Genomic DNA, 14,603 nt, shown 5'->3' with positions numbered 1-14,603 from the left:
GTATTGGCCAAGCATCCCTTACCCTTAAGGTGTAGGTGAACTACTGAGTCTTGACCTAATGTCAGGATCAGACTACAATTCGACCAATTGTGGCTACAAAGACTACACATATGACCCTGACTAATCACAGTAGGTCATATTCCACAATCACTTTAGAGTGAAAAAGAAAAGAAGAAGAAGAAGAAATGCATCTTCCATGCATGGATTCAGTGGCCACTAACCCCACATAGAAATGTGAAATCAATTACACTATTAGCAATATCTTGAAGACTAAATTGACAAAATAAAGAACTTTAAACAATAAATTATTGTATTTTATTTGTTCTGTCCAAATGTTTCTTTTTTTTTCTTTTTGCTTTGCTGTGTATGAATCCACAGCTGAATGGAACTACTGTGTGTTAATATGTTGGAAACACACTGGACATATGCAGATTTTTTTTTATTGTTTGTAAGCTTGCAATCATTGACTATAAAATCGCACTGTTATGACTTTGCAGTAATATTTCATGTGAGCTAATTTTCACATAGTTTTCTTGTCATTAATATAAGATATACTTTATTCCAGTTTTTCTCAATCGCTTTGGTGCTTTTCTCACATCACTCTTAAAATTTGCACAACAGTTCGTGCATTTCTCAAAACAATTAGTGCAAACTGCAAAACCTAGTGTATAACCTGCAAAAGCACATCACTTGCTAAAAATGGATAGTCCATCCCTCAAAAGCAAGTACTTATGTCAATGAAACTGCCAGTGTCATCAAAATGAGAAGCCTTGACACCATCGTGTATGAAAAAGATAGTCAAATGGTTTTGTCATGTTTTCATCATGACAGTTTATTCTCTCAGTGTTTTCCAATGCCAAAAAAGGTCAGAACTCAGTGACCCCACCTGAAAATGCTCAAGACAGCACTATACACTGCTTGTACAACCATTGAAAACAACAGTAAAGTTACACATTGTTGTAGTTAGAGGAGTAAGTGAGATCAAGACACTGAATACGGTACGTTTCACATTTTTACTGCATATGTGCTTTGCAATTTGCAAATGAAAAATATACTGCAATCACTTATTTCGAGCAAACATAAGAAACACCCTTTGGTAGAGCTGTGCACAAATGTGAACAATATAACAGCACATACTGTAACTGAACATAGGTAAATCATTCTGGCACACACTCAATTTAGGAGACATTTCCAGGAAAAAATGATGAAGAAAGGTATAACATTTGCTTGACAGAATTTGATAACTACAACAAGGAACAGAGGAAGGAGAAATTGCTTCTATGATGCGCACAAATGAGTAAAAGTTGTGAAGGTTGAACTAAGAGTTATGAGAATTTTCATTCTGAGCTGAGAAAAGCACCAAAGCCACTGAGAAAAACTAATCCCCAGTGGGGAAATTCAGGTATTACAGGCAGCAGGTAATGGCAGTCAGAAAAGAAAAAATAGCAACAGAGATAGAGAAATACAAAATACAAAATAAAAGCTGACTGTACATATGTACATTTTATACAAAGGACTATATGGAAGGAAAAATATTTTAGAAATATACAGTGTAGAATTTCACAGACTTTACACAAATTGCAATTGGTGGCATTATGATGCTCCAGTTCTCTAGCAAAACTGATTCCACTACCTGACAGCTTAAGGACATCAAGCTCTAGAAGGAGCTTTTGGAACACTTCATAAGTGTACTTCATTTTTGGTGGGTAACTCAAGTTCATGGCATAAATGATGTCCATCAGCAGGAGACAGGCCTTTGCAACACTTCCACAGTTGTCAAGTACCTCAGTCCCCTCAGCCACAATGGACACATCAGCGTTGGATGCACCTTCATCTTCTTCACATGTGAGGAAGACACAGATCCTCAGGACTTGCTCGGCCTGGTCCTCTTGAGCTGCCTCTCTTCTGATATCCTGTAAAATGTATGTGAATCCATGTTCAGGTGCATAGTACAGCTTAGTTTCTTAATTAAGTTATAGACTAGTGTCAAAAATATCAATCTTTCAATACCTATCGATCCTAAGCACTTCAAGTAATTTCACTAAGTTTAGGAAAGTTAGAAACTGTCTTTGAATCACACAAAGAGGAGGGGACTGCCAACTAACAAGGAGAGGGGGCAGCAGGGAACTAAAGAGTGCATCCTACATAATGCTGTTGTTGTTATTTGTCTTTTTGTGTATGCATTTTTATAGTTAGGGTCTGGAAACATAAAAGCTTTGCTTGTTCCGACCCATTTTCAATCTGTTGTAGTACTGTGTACTGCCTGCTGCAGAATATGGTGTCAGTTTGAAATACATTTTTCTGATTCTGAAAATATTCCACAGTACCAATCACAGCTCAAGTTTGCACTCGCTTTTACACGCACAAACAACGTGTTGTAAATCAGGCCTTCCTCAGGTCCTCTGAGGGCATTACTCTTGACTTCTCTTGGTTAATCCAGTTCAAAGTGACTGCATGCATTTGAAACTTTGCCTCAGCCTTTCACAAACTGTGGGTCACTGACCGATTTTGCCTAGGCTGCCAGTCGGCAGAATGAAATGTCAATTTTGTGAATTTGTTCTCCAAATAAAAACAGAATGAAATCATGATTTGAGTCTGTTCAGCTCATGTGTGTCTCTCTCTGCCCCTATGTTTGCCCTCCATTTTTCTCCGCATCTTTCTCTCTCCTTCCTCTTCCTCTCCTGCTGTACATTTAAAAAGCATCTCATGCACATGTGACAAAGTCAGGTTCGGGTCCTAAACAATTAACTTAACAATTGTTTTTACCTGAACAGCCAGATGGCTCTGCTTGTGACACTGCTTGCTGTAGTAGCTGCTTGAGGGGGCACTGTGTCAGCTGCACAAAGTTGAGCTTTGGGGAGGATAAAAAACAAAGACAAAACAATCCATTAAAACTACAGAACCATTAACATCATTAACATCAGTAGAATGTGCAAGGTAACAGAGCTCTGGGTCTCAACTTTCCTTTCCCTGATCCACAACAGAGTTGAGTCAGTTCATGAAGTCTGACACACTATCTCTCCCTGACCCAGTATTTTTATAGACAGAACATAAGGAAATGCTGAAACAGTCATCGGCTCCTCCTCGTTGACGTCGGGCGCTCTCTCTCCTCTGCTTGCTCAACTTCGAGAATCCAACGTCACCGTAGCAACCTGTTTGCAAGGACAAATCTAGAGAGACACCCTTATCCCTGACGCCAACCTGTTCTATCTTAAGTCGAGGGCCCCAGGATGTCTCCAATGCCAGGCCTCTATCTCAAAACCTCCTGTTCTAGGTCACACTGGCCTTAGTTTTATTTTGCACACAAGAATCACTCCTCGTCTAAATCACTTCTATGAATAATAAAGGAAAAACTTAACAGGGAGAAGGGAGAATTTCTGTTGATTATTCAGTCAATCACACAAAAAATGAATAAGATCAACATATCAGGATCATCATTAATCATTAATATAAGCATATGCATGTAATCTAACTATGAGCAGAATATATGTGTTGAATCAAACTTATCAAAGTATAGGAATATGACCCAAATATCCATCAATTCCCCCTTTTGGTCTCATCTTACTGAGACCAACAAACCACTTACACACGAAAAATCAAAAGCAGGGTCACAAGCCAACACGTAGTCCCCATCTCCACCTAACGCTGGAGCCTCAGGGACCAGTTCTGTCATCTGGTATGCTGGAGCATCCCCGTTCTCTATGGCTGCAACGACAACACGGTAACCCAGAGATACATGGAATGCAACAACAACCAATCAGTATCATCTTCCATTGAGGGTGTACCTGATAAAAGAGATTATTAAAAACACAAGCAATAAAACACACATTAATAATATTCATTTGATTAATATGAAACAACCAACTGCATCTCTCAATGTTATCTCTACTTCCTCACTATATTGTCCAGTCCACTGACTCAAGCTCAGTCCTCCTCTATTTGACTGGCAGGCGTGGTGTCAGCTGGTCAAAAGTTGGTCTTTTAGTATATGCTGAAAAGCAACTTCCTCGTGGAGTCCTATTTCTCTCCCTGTAGCTGAGCAGAACCTCCCTCAACGTAAGACGTTTTATGCCTTCACACCTAATGACTCACACTCTTTCCATTGCAAAGCTTATAATAAAAAATAAAATAAAATAAACTACTTATGAACTGCAAATAGAATGAGATAGAGAGATGAGATTTTAGGATAAACACTAAAATACTAACACTAAGCATCATTAGATTAAGAAGTAAAATAAGAATAAAACTGAAGACCCAAATAATAATAAGTAAAAGTTAATAATAATATGTAAAAGTGAGTTGTCTTCTCTGTAGGGTCCTGTCCACCTCAGCTCTGGGGAGAGCCTCCACTGCTCTCAGGTCTTTGTTTTTGGAATGTGTGCCATTGTCTGATCTTATTTTTTGGGGAAACCATGTGTGGGAATGTAGTGATTGATGAGAAATTTGATCAATGTTTGCGCATTCTCACACTTAGCAGGTGTTGCCTCTTGCCAGCCAGTGTATGCATCCACTGCTACCAAGAGGTACCTGTATCCTTTCACTCGATCAATCATATCAGTGGAGTCAATTATGATTACCTCCCTTGGTAGAGAGGGTAAAGGGAACTTCGCTTCATGTGGTTTGACAGTGGGTTTCACATTATACGTGTTACATGTGCTACACTCTCTAATGTGATTATCAATCATTGCGGGCAAAAAAGGATGCCACCAGTGGGTCAGGTGGTGTTTCATTTGTGCACTTCTGCAATGTGTGGGTCCATGTGCTTCCTGTAGCATCACTGATGTCAGCCCTGGAGGAAGAACTGGCCTTCCATCCGGCCCTCTCCACACTCCTTCAACCTTGGTTGCTCCCCTACTAGTCCAAACACTTTGATCATTTGGGGAGGCTTTCTCTTGTTTGATAGGGGTCTTAGATGCTTTTAGAAAACCTGCTCTGATCCACTGGCTCAACTCTATCTGGATGGCTCCTACCACATATGCAGAATCTGTATAAATATTCACATTCTTTCCCTCTGCTCATTCTAGCGCTGCTATCATTGCTTGTAGCTCTGCCAGCTGTGCTGATTCTCTCCCTTGCAGACGGTCTGCTGCCGCTGTTTCAAACCCTTCACCTTTCACTCTCACCACTGCCCATGCTGCTTTCAGTCCTTCTCTCGGATGCCGGAAGTAACAACCATCTGTAAACAGCGTCTCCTCTGCTTCCTCTAATGGCTGACTCTGCAAATCTACTCTCACCCTCACATCTCTCTGCACTTTTTCCTCACACAAATGTGGTTCCCCCCTCCCCCATGTTGTCGGCCATGTTGATGCCTTCGTGAGTGAACGTTATGTGTGGTGCAGTTAATGTTTTTCAAGCCGCTTTTGCCGTAGTGCGGACATGGTGAATGCTTGTGAGTTTATGTATGCTACTATACCATGTGTAGTGAGTACAGTTATTGGGTGTCCTCTCACAATGTGTGCTGTTTTGTTTAAAATCTTTGCTACACCTGCCGCATGCCTGGTGCATGGCAGGTGTCTGTGTTCAGTGGAGTCTAATGCAACACTCACATAGGTCAACACCTGTCTCTCAACCTCCTTTTTCTGAAAAAGCACTCCACTCACCGAATTTGGTTTTTCAGAAACATCCAGGAAAAATGGGAGCGTGTAGTCTGGAACTGCCAGAGCCATTGCATTTGAGATGAGCTGTTTGAGGGTGATGAAACTATGTTCTGCCATAAGATCCCAATCTAAGGGAGCTTTGAGGTTGCACATGCCTTTTGCATTTACCATGGCGCGCAATGGAGCTGTTAGTTCAACATAGTCAGGTAAAAAATGTCGACTGTAGCCTGTAAGGCCCAAAAAAGAAAGCATCTGTTTGACAGTGAGGCTTAGGGTGATGTAATATGGAGTCTGTGTGCGGGTGAAACGCCTGTGCCTGTGTCAGATACAATGCGCCCCACAAAAGACACTACCTGCCTGCAGCACTGCAACTTTTCCCGGGACACTTTAAAACCAACCTCAAACAATCTGCGTAACACAATGTCCGTGGCAGTGAGACAGTCAGCTGCGGCAGGCGAAGCAATCAACAAATCATCCACATATTGTACCAACATTGAGTCTTGGGGGAGCTACATTTCAGAGAGAAGCTCTTTCAACACTGATTAAAAATGCCTGGTGATAACACAAAGCCCTGTGGCAGTCTGGTGTAGGTGAGTTGACACTGGTTTGTGTGCATACTGTGCTTGCCAGATGGGTTTAGACACAGGAACAAGATCAAAAGAAATGGGGGTGACAGTAGAACAAAACCCCACGTCTGTTGGTCCTAGCGACCACAAAAAATCTGAGTGGGCATTTAGCATGTTTCTAGCATCAGGGTGATTTTTTCCAAGGGCGTCCTGGCCAAGTGGCAGCACAATTTACAAAGTTAAAAATTTCAATTTGATTGCCATGAAACCTCTCAATTTGCTGGTGTTCTAATAACACCAAGTCATGGGCCTCCTGTGTGATATTGTAAGCTTTTTCAGATGGAGAATAGGCAACACTAGGAAGCTGAGTAGACATCCAATCAGAGGCTTTTAACAGCCTTTTTGTTATGGGGCCAAGTTCCATAGCTTGATGGTCAGAATGTACAGCAAGAGTGATGTGAGGTGACGCTTCAGTGGACATTTCATAGTATTGACTTCAATCATCCTCTAGCACTACAGCCGCACCCTCAGGCCCTAACAACAAACAGGTGGATTTTACTTGTGCCACCGTGCCTTCCAATGCCATGAATGCCTCATGATATACACAAACCTCACTGCGATCATAGAACAATGTGACATGGAGGGGATCAGGAGGGGGAGCGTAGGGATGTAACATGTGTAGCCACGGCTTCCAGTCAGTGTATAGTGAATGCACCCCGCCTCCTTCCTGGGTTTCTGGCTGCACCAACCCCCAATAGATATCAGCCCACTGCCCCTCAGCACCCGGAGAGTCGTCTGGAGCCAAAACCATCTGTGAGTGAGAATGAATCCCGTTGACAGAACAATTGAACGACTGTCCATTAGGAAAAGTCACAATCAGCCCGTCTGGCCGACACAATATGGAAGCACCGCTCGTCACGAGCAGGTCCCTGCCCATTAAGTTCACAGGACAACGTGGAGATGACACATATCTGTGCTTAAACACTTGGCCAGCAACAAGCGTGCACAGCGGAGAAGTCAAAGGCAGATGACTTGGCTGTCCCGAGAAACCAGTTAGCTCAACAGTGTCTTTGGTCAAACAGGAGCTTTAATGTCGAATATCTAGCTCCAGAGTCCACCAGAAAAGGCAAATTCTCTTCCAACACAGTCAATGGATCTGCCAACCCCCTGTCTGTGGTTCACGGGCAACATCATTCATTGTCATAATCATGACCACCAGTCCAAGGTGTCAGGATAGGATCATTGTAGCGGGGGCCTAGTGCAGGGTATTGAGCGCTAGGGGCAGCAGCTGCGTTAGGTGCTTGATGAGTGGGAGGTTGGTGTGCAGGCTGTGCTGTATATGCTTGTGGAGGTGCATAAACGTCGTAAGGTGGATATACAGGAAGTGTCCGCGTTGGCCAAAAGCAAAGCAGATTGTAGATTGCTCTTGAGGCATCCCTCTTCCTCGCCCTCTTGCCACGTGTCCCTGACGCTGAGGCTGTGTATACACAGGCTGCATGGGCGGATACGCCGGTGCAGGAGAAGCCTGATACACTGCTGGGCTCTGCTATGGGATAACTGGCTGCTGGATTAGTTGAGCATACTGCTTCAGAGGTGTTTTGTTTAGAGTGGTTAGTTTGTCCAATTGTACTGAGCAGCTGCTCAGAGTTATTAGCAACCTCTGCATCACGAGTTATTTGTTGTTCATCACTCTGCCGTACATAATGAGTCAGGGGTTTTTCCCATTTCTCAGTGCTGCAGCCTTGTAGGTCAGGATTTGCTCCCATTTGACCCTGTACTGATTTAGGCATGCTATCCAATATCGCTTTTCTAAACAGTATGAGTTGCAGTTTATCATTACTGGGGTGTGTTCCCACCGTTTCAGTCCAAATGGTTTTACATTGCAGTAAAAACTCTGGCATACTCTCCTTGTCCTGTCTACAGAATGTCAAAGAGTGTAATGCTCCTTCTGACACAGGATATATGTCACACATTGCTTGTCCAATTTGTGTGGCATACTGGAGAAATGGTGTACTATCACCGCAGTTGTTCTGGCTGAATCTTCAATTGTTTGTTGCTCATGAGCAGGAAGTTTAGCGGCCAATTAATGCTCTCCAATCTCCCATCGCCAATTTCCAGCCATTAGTCAGCTGACAAAATTTACTCATCCAGGTATGGCCCCCCTCAGTGGGAGCAGACATTTTCTCTGATATGCAGTTCATGTCAGTGAATGAGAATGGTTGATATACAACAGTGGACTTACTTTTTGTTAGAAGAGGCATATTGAATTTTTCTCCTTTTGAACCTAAACTGACCTGATCAAAGTCTTCCTGCTCTCTAGCGCGTGCACGTGTGTGTAGTGCTGTTGGGGGGGTGAGAGGGAATGCAGCTGCTGCTGTGTCTTCCTCTCTGTTTCTCAGGGTCATGCCTACACACACGACTGGCTCTCAAAACGCAACAGTCACCAGGAAGAGGGGGAAACACTCTCAACATTCCTGTAATCTCAGCTGCATAAGCCGTCCTTTCCCTCGAACTCTGTCTCCTCATACTCTCCCTCCTCAGGTACAAAATGATTGATGTAACATTAAGTAGCGGCGCCTGAAGAGTACTAGAAGTTTCTGCTATATACCAGGGAGAGGCAGTTACTGTTTGTGTCGCACACTGAGTGTGTAACATGGCTATGTCAGGGTGATCACCGTCTCGTCTGTCTGTTTAGTCTGTGTTGTCTGTGTCGTTGTGTTATTGTCAAGTGCTGCACAGGTCAGAGTCATAACATGGATTGAGGCTCTTCTATTCTCTTTTTTGTCTAATTCCTCTTTCCACTTTCTCCTCTCAATCTACTTTCCTTTCTGTTGCTTTATGCTCCTTTAGGTTTTGCACCACCAATTTCTCAGCTCTTGCTAAGAGCATCAACAGTTTAGTTTTTTCATGATTCTTTGGTACGTGTCCTTGCTCCTGCAGCAAGTCCACGTTTGGTCAATAGTTTTCAGCATCTTCTGCTGTTGGTTTGGGGGGAACCTGTTAGCCAATTGCAATCTGATTAGGTTCCACTGCCCGCCTACTGTGTCCCTATTACACCCTCTATACTCCTCACACTTTCTAACGGACTCTCCTTCCATAACAAAATACAACCTGTAAAAACGTGCTACAGCACACGGAGTCTAACAATCATAAACACATACAGGTCCAGTGTGAATGACTCAATGGTCAGTTTTCTGCCGCCTAGCGAGACAAGCTTCTAGGCTGGGTTATTCCAGTCCGGTCTCACTCCGGGGGTTAATTCCCAGGCTTGCAAAAAACCTTTTCGACACACTTTCTCTGTATCCAAACCACCCGTGTCCCCACAGAACAGATACTGGTCGAAATGAGCGAGGATCTCCACAGATCATCCAGCACTGGAAACCACCCACACTTATATCCCCTTATCTTTTAGTACTTTTAGCAACATGAAAATATCATTGACTCTCAGTGCTATTGATCAGTCACACTTACACCGTAATTAAACCGATCTCGTACTCGCTGTACCTCTGGCGCTGCCTTTTCGCTAGTACAGCGTGTTTTATGCCGACTCTAACGGACAAAGGTGTTTCAACCCCTGGGTTGGGCTGGCATTCCCTTTTACGTCAGCGCTCCCTCTTCCGGTACTTCCAGGAACCGGCGGCGAGGCCCCTTACGGCTCTTCCCTTAAGGGGAATCGCCCTATGTCTACACACTATACTGATTTCAACTGTTCTACGACGGGAGAACTACAAGTGACTTCAAAATAAATTTAGAGCTTGCCAATCGCAGAACTTTATTTATAATAGTTGTCTACTTACCTTTTTTCTGTGGCCACAAAGTTTTGGAGTCACTCGTTCCCGCCCGTCCGGTGTGAAGCTCAAGATTCACTCTCACTTCTCCATCTTCATCCGGGTCACGGCACCAAATTGTCGAGGACGTGTCTCAAAAATCTCTCTGGTCCTCTGGGTTCTTTGAATGAAGCAATAGGAGAAGATGTTGAGTCCAAAAAAATCAGTTTTATTCTAACATCAATAGAATCTGCATTTATTTTAACATCAGTCGAATGTGCAAAAACAGACAAAACAATCCATTAAAACTACAGAATCATTAACATCATTAACATCAGTAGAATGTGCAAGGTAACAGAGCTCTGGGTCTCAACTTTCCTTTCCCTGATCCACAACAGAGTTGAGTCAGTTCATGAAGTCTGACACACTATCTCTCCCTGACCCAGTATTTTTATAGACAGAACATGAGGAAATGCTGAAACAGTCGTCGGCTCCTCCTCGTTGACGTCGGGCGCTCTCTCTCCTCTGCTTGCTCAACTTCGAGAATCCAACGTCACCAGCAACCTGTTTGCAAGGACAAATCTAGAGACACCCTTATCCCTGACGCCAACCTGTTCTATCTTAAGTCGAGGGCCCCAAGATGTCTCCAATGCCAGGCCTCTATCTCAAAACCTCCTGTTCTAGGTCACACTGGCCTTAGTTTTATTTTGCACACAAGAATCACTCCTCGTCTAAATCACTTCTATGAATAATAAAGGAAAAACTTAACAGGGAGAAGGGAGAATTTCTGTTGATTATTCAGTCAATCACACAAAAAATGAATAAGATCAACATATCAGGATCATCATTAATCATTAATATAAGCATATGCATGTAATCTAACTATTAGCAGAATATATGTGTGTAATCAAACTTATCAAAGTATAGGAATATGACCCAAATATCCATCACCGCCCTCGATATATTTATATTTTACACATTTTTTACATTATTAAAAAAAAGTCTCCAGCACTAGCAAATAAATATGAAACACTTTTAGTAACGCACATGAGAATTAATGAGGTCATTCTTGGCTGGATGCCTCTTCAGGTGAACAGGTGGTCATTTTCTGACCTGAACTTTATCAGCCTCGCTGTGTCTTCTGTCCCGTTCAATGAGACACATTTCAGACCTGTTAGTGAAGAGAAACCTACGAGCCATGAAACACATTATTTCACTCAGATAACACGCAGAAAAAGTGACGAGAGGCCGATGTGTTAGTGTTAGAACAGGTTGTAGATTAAAGACTGCTGAGTGGAGACAAAACTGGAGACAGATGTTTTAATGTCTGACGCTGAACGCAGAAATCAGCTGCTGCGGGACTTTTACCCATCAGTAGAAATAATAGCGGTAAACCAAACTCTGTCTCCAGCTACGTCTCTCTCAGGTCTGGGATATTCCGTCTCTTCTCCACATTTGACATGATTTCTCTGAATATCTGTAAAGAAATAAGTTTCCCCGCCTGCCGTCCTGCGCACATTGAGAGGCGGTTGTTACGCAACGTAAGTGTTTTGCTTTCAGAGCCGCTGCGCAGTGAGAGCGATGACAGACGAGAGTAGACTCATTTTAAATCAATAAATATGTTTTAATCACTATTTTGTGTCACTTTATATTGAATGCTTTAGTAGTGAGCAGAGTTCAAAGCGGGATAATAGTGAGCAGGTTCCTATGGTCCCTGCTCACTATACATCATCTCTTACGTGATTGAAACATGACGGATCCTCAGGTTATTGTTTTATCGCTCTTTGGAGAACGTAACTTTAAGTTAGGCTCATCTGAATTACAGCCATTCACTGCAGGATATTTACACTAGCGCACTTTCTCCACCTCGTTCAAACGTGCCAGCTGTGGGGGCGGAGTCTTCATACCGTTCAGTTGACAGACTTCCGGGTAGGATGCACTGATGTATCCTCGCTCATAGCTCCTCCGAGAGCCCTCCTCACTCCTCGATCCTCGCTCCTCAGAGCCGCAATTTTCGCTTTGGGACGGCCGGCAATATGGCGGACCAGAAGTACTTCCGGTTCGAGCGAGGATCGAGGAGCGAGGAAACGACAATTTTGAGAAATGAGATCCACCCAATTTTGAAAATGAGATGCACCGCTGTCAGTGAGCCCCTCCACCTGCCGTCTCCACCCACAAACACGGGTGCCCTGGATGGACTAGAAGAGCTCGGCCGCTAATGACCGCGCAGTTTTTTTACAGTGCGGCCTGCGGTCGAGCTCGCGGTCTGACTCTGGAACACGCACAGACACCCCGCGGGAGAGCCTGATCACGGAAACCGTCTGACAGCCCCGATAGAAACTGACTCGGCGCGCCGAGCCCAAAGTTGTACTCGCTGTCCAGGTTGTACCAATGAACAAATAAAGCCACCGTCAACTTTACATGAAAGAGCGTACTCGACCGTTGAAACACCACAAAACGATGGTGGAGTTCATAGCCTGCGCACTTACCAAGGGGACAGCAAGGGTCCAACTGACTCCAGCGGTTCACGACCCAAATCCACAGGGACGTTGAGTTTAGTGACCGTTGTAAAATTAAGCTACAGTGATACGTGATGTGCGATAATGGCAAATATTACAGATTATATTACCAAGTTGTTACATTTAACTCCGTTACGTTACAAACGTTACAAACATACAAAAATCCTGAATGTCTAACCTTAAACCTGACCGCTGCAGTTGTCTTCTTGTGTTTTGGCGGACAAGGAAGCGCATGCGTCCTGTATGCGCGTCACAGGGCGCATGCGCAGGTTCAAAGCACGCAAAATTCATGTGACGTCATGACTGCTTGTGGGTGGAGCCTAACTGAGATGATGTCACACAGTGCCTTTGATCTCCTTTGATCTTTGATCAAAGGCACAATGAATATGAGTATCCTTCTAGAAATCCTACATATCTTATTTACAGAGACTGATAAGAGAATCAAATACAGAATAGACAGACACATCAGAAAAGACCTGTGACATTCAGTGTGAAGTAGTAGTGAAAATATAAATCAAATGGAGATGCCACATGAATTAACAAAGGACCAGCTCATCCTTGAGTTGGCCATGCTAAAGCAGACAGCTGCCCGAGAAAATAGGCGGTATTTAGCGGAGACTACGTTTCAAAGAGAGAAAATAACTTGCCTTGAGATAAAACTCGCAGGACTCGACGGAGAGTTGAGACAAAGCAAGAAAGAGCAGTTGAAACTAAAACAAAGTTTACTTCAGAGAGAAGTGGATTATGAAACACAAGCCCAGGACATATATAATTTCTTGGAACGGGGAGAGGCGTTCAGAGGGACAAAGCAAGTGCTAGTAAATAGCTTAAAATGTGCTCTAAAAGAAAAAGAAGAGGCCTTGGTCGACGAAAAAAGATTTAATGAGGCTACAAAATTAGCGAATATGCAAAAAAGCAGAGACCTGGAGAAAGAGATGAAAGAGCAGGAGGAGACAATAACGACTCTGAAGCATGAGAAGGACCATCTGGCAAAGAAAATGTCTGAATTAGAGGACACTATGAGAGACAGAAACAGAGTAATTGGAAACTTAAACGTGGAGCTTGGTGCCTTAAAGATGAAAATGGCAAAAGCAACAGAGCATTCGTCGGCTCAAAATAAGAGGAATGTTATTTTATCTCTTGCTTTAAATGAAATGAAGGACACCAACAAGTGTCGAGAGGACAGAAGAAGACAGGCACACTCTAAGTGCACAAAGATGGCAGCTGAGCTACAAAAGACCAGCTCAGACAAAGTCAAGTTGAATGAAACTGTCCAAGACCTCAGCGACAAACTGAAGGCCAATATGTCAGAGCTTAAACTCCTGAGGGCTCAGGTCAAACAACTGGAGACCCAGAATCAGTGTTTTAAGAATGATCTTCAGACATGCGTGCGCGTTATCAACGAACCCAGGACATTGAGAAACAAAATTCTTGCTCTCAAAAGACGATACATAGACCACAATGTGAATAACTCATTGGCGCCCAAGGACGTGAACAGCTTTTACATCAATAACATCAATCAAAAGACTAGAAAGGTGGAAAAGCTAAAAAAAGAACTGACTGAAGTGACTGCGCAGCTTAATAAAATGAGAAGACCGGCAAATCAGAGTGTAAGAAGTTGGGTGAATAAGAATATCTTGAGACGTTCCAAAGTTTTCCCAGAGGCTGCAGAGGCGCAATCTCCCCTCCAACCGGATGACTGCCAACAATCAGACCACTTAGATGAAAGTATGTCATCTTCGCCTCCCCGTACACCTGATGTATCATCATCGGCTGGGCTACGTGTCCCACCTGTGGCGCCAGTCGAGGATGATGATGATCTCCCATCAGACATTTAAATCTGTCCTAAAATTGTAAGCCACCTCCAGGCAAGAAAATCATCATTCTTCCTTGACCAAGACACCAAAGGAACAAAAACAGGTGGTGTCAGGGCAATATGGTGGCTCAATGGTGAGCGCTGCAGCCTCACAGAAGGTCCTGGGTCCAGCCCAGTTGTTTCTGTGTTGAGTCTTCACGTTCTCCCCATTTTTGTGTGGGTTTCCTCCGAGTGCTTCGGTTTCCTCCCACATTCCTAATGATTTTTGGCATTGAATTTGAAAATGCTGAATTGAAGACAAAAAACATTACATTGGTCAATGGCTGCTAAGCTGCCTA

At 43.4% G+C, this 14,603-nt stretch overlaps 1 long non-coding RNA gene across 2 annotated transcripts; it reads right to left on the bottom strand.

The window, feature by feature from the left end:
• Positions 1 to 315: 315 nt before the first annotated feature.
• Positions 316 to 12,911, bottom strand: LOC121625045. Of its 2 annotated transcripts, none has more exons than XR_006007886.1 (5): positions 12,420 to 12,911; positions 9,961 to 10,111; positions 3,587 to 3,705; positions 2,767 to 2,851; positions 316 to 1,913 (listed from the first exon to the last, which is right to left on the bottom strand). It is a non-coding gene; the product is annotated as an uncharacterized LOC121625045 (long non-coding RNA). The 2 variants fall into 2 exon arrangements; XR_006007887.1 differs by lacking the exon at positions 12,420 to 12,911 and adding an exon at positions 10,978 to 11,024.
• Between the last annotated feature and the right edge of the window lie 1,692 nt (positions 12,912 to 14,603).

This window comes from Chelmon rostratus, chromosome 21, assembly GCF_017976325.1.
Source record: "Chelmon rostratus isolate fCheRos1 chromosome 21, fCheRos1.pri, whole genome shotgun sequence".
In the NCBI taxonomy this organism is placed as follows: Eukaryota; Metazoa; Chordata; class Actinopteri; order Chaetodontiformes; family Chaetodontidae; genus Chelmon; species Chelmon rostratus.
The sequence above is the reverse complement of the archived record's forward strand: the minus strand, read 5'-3'. Positions and strand labels throughout refer to the sequence as shown.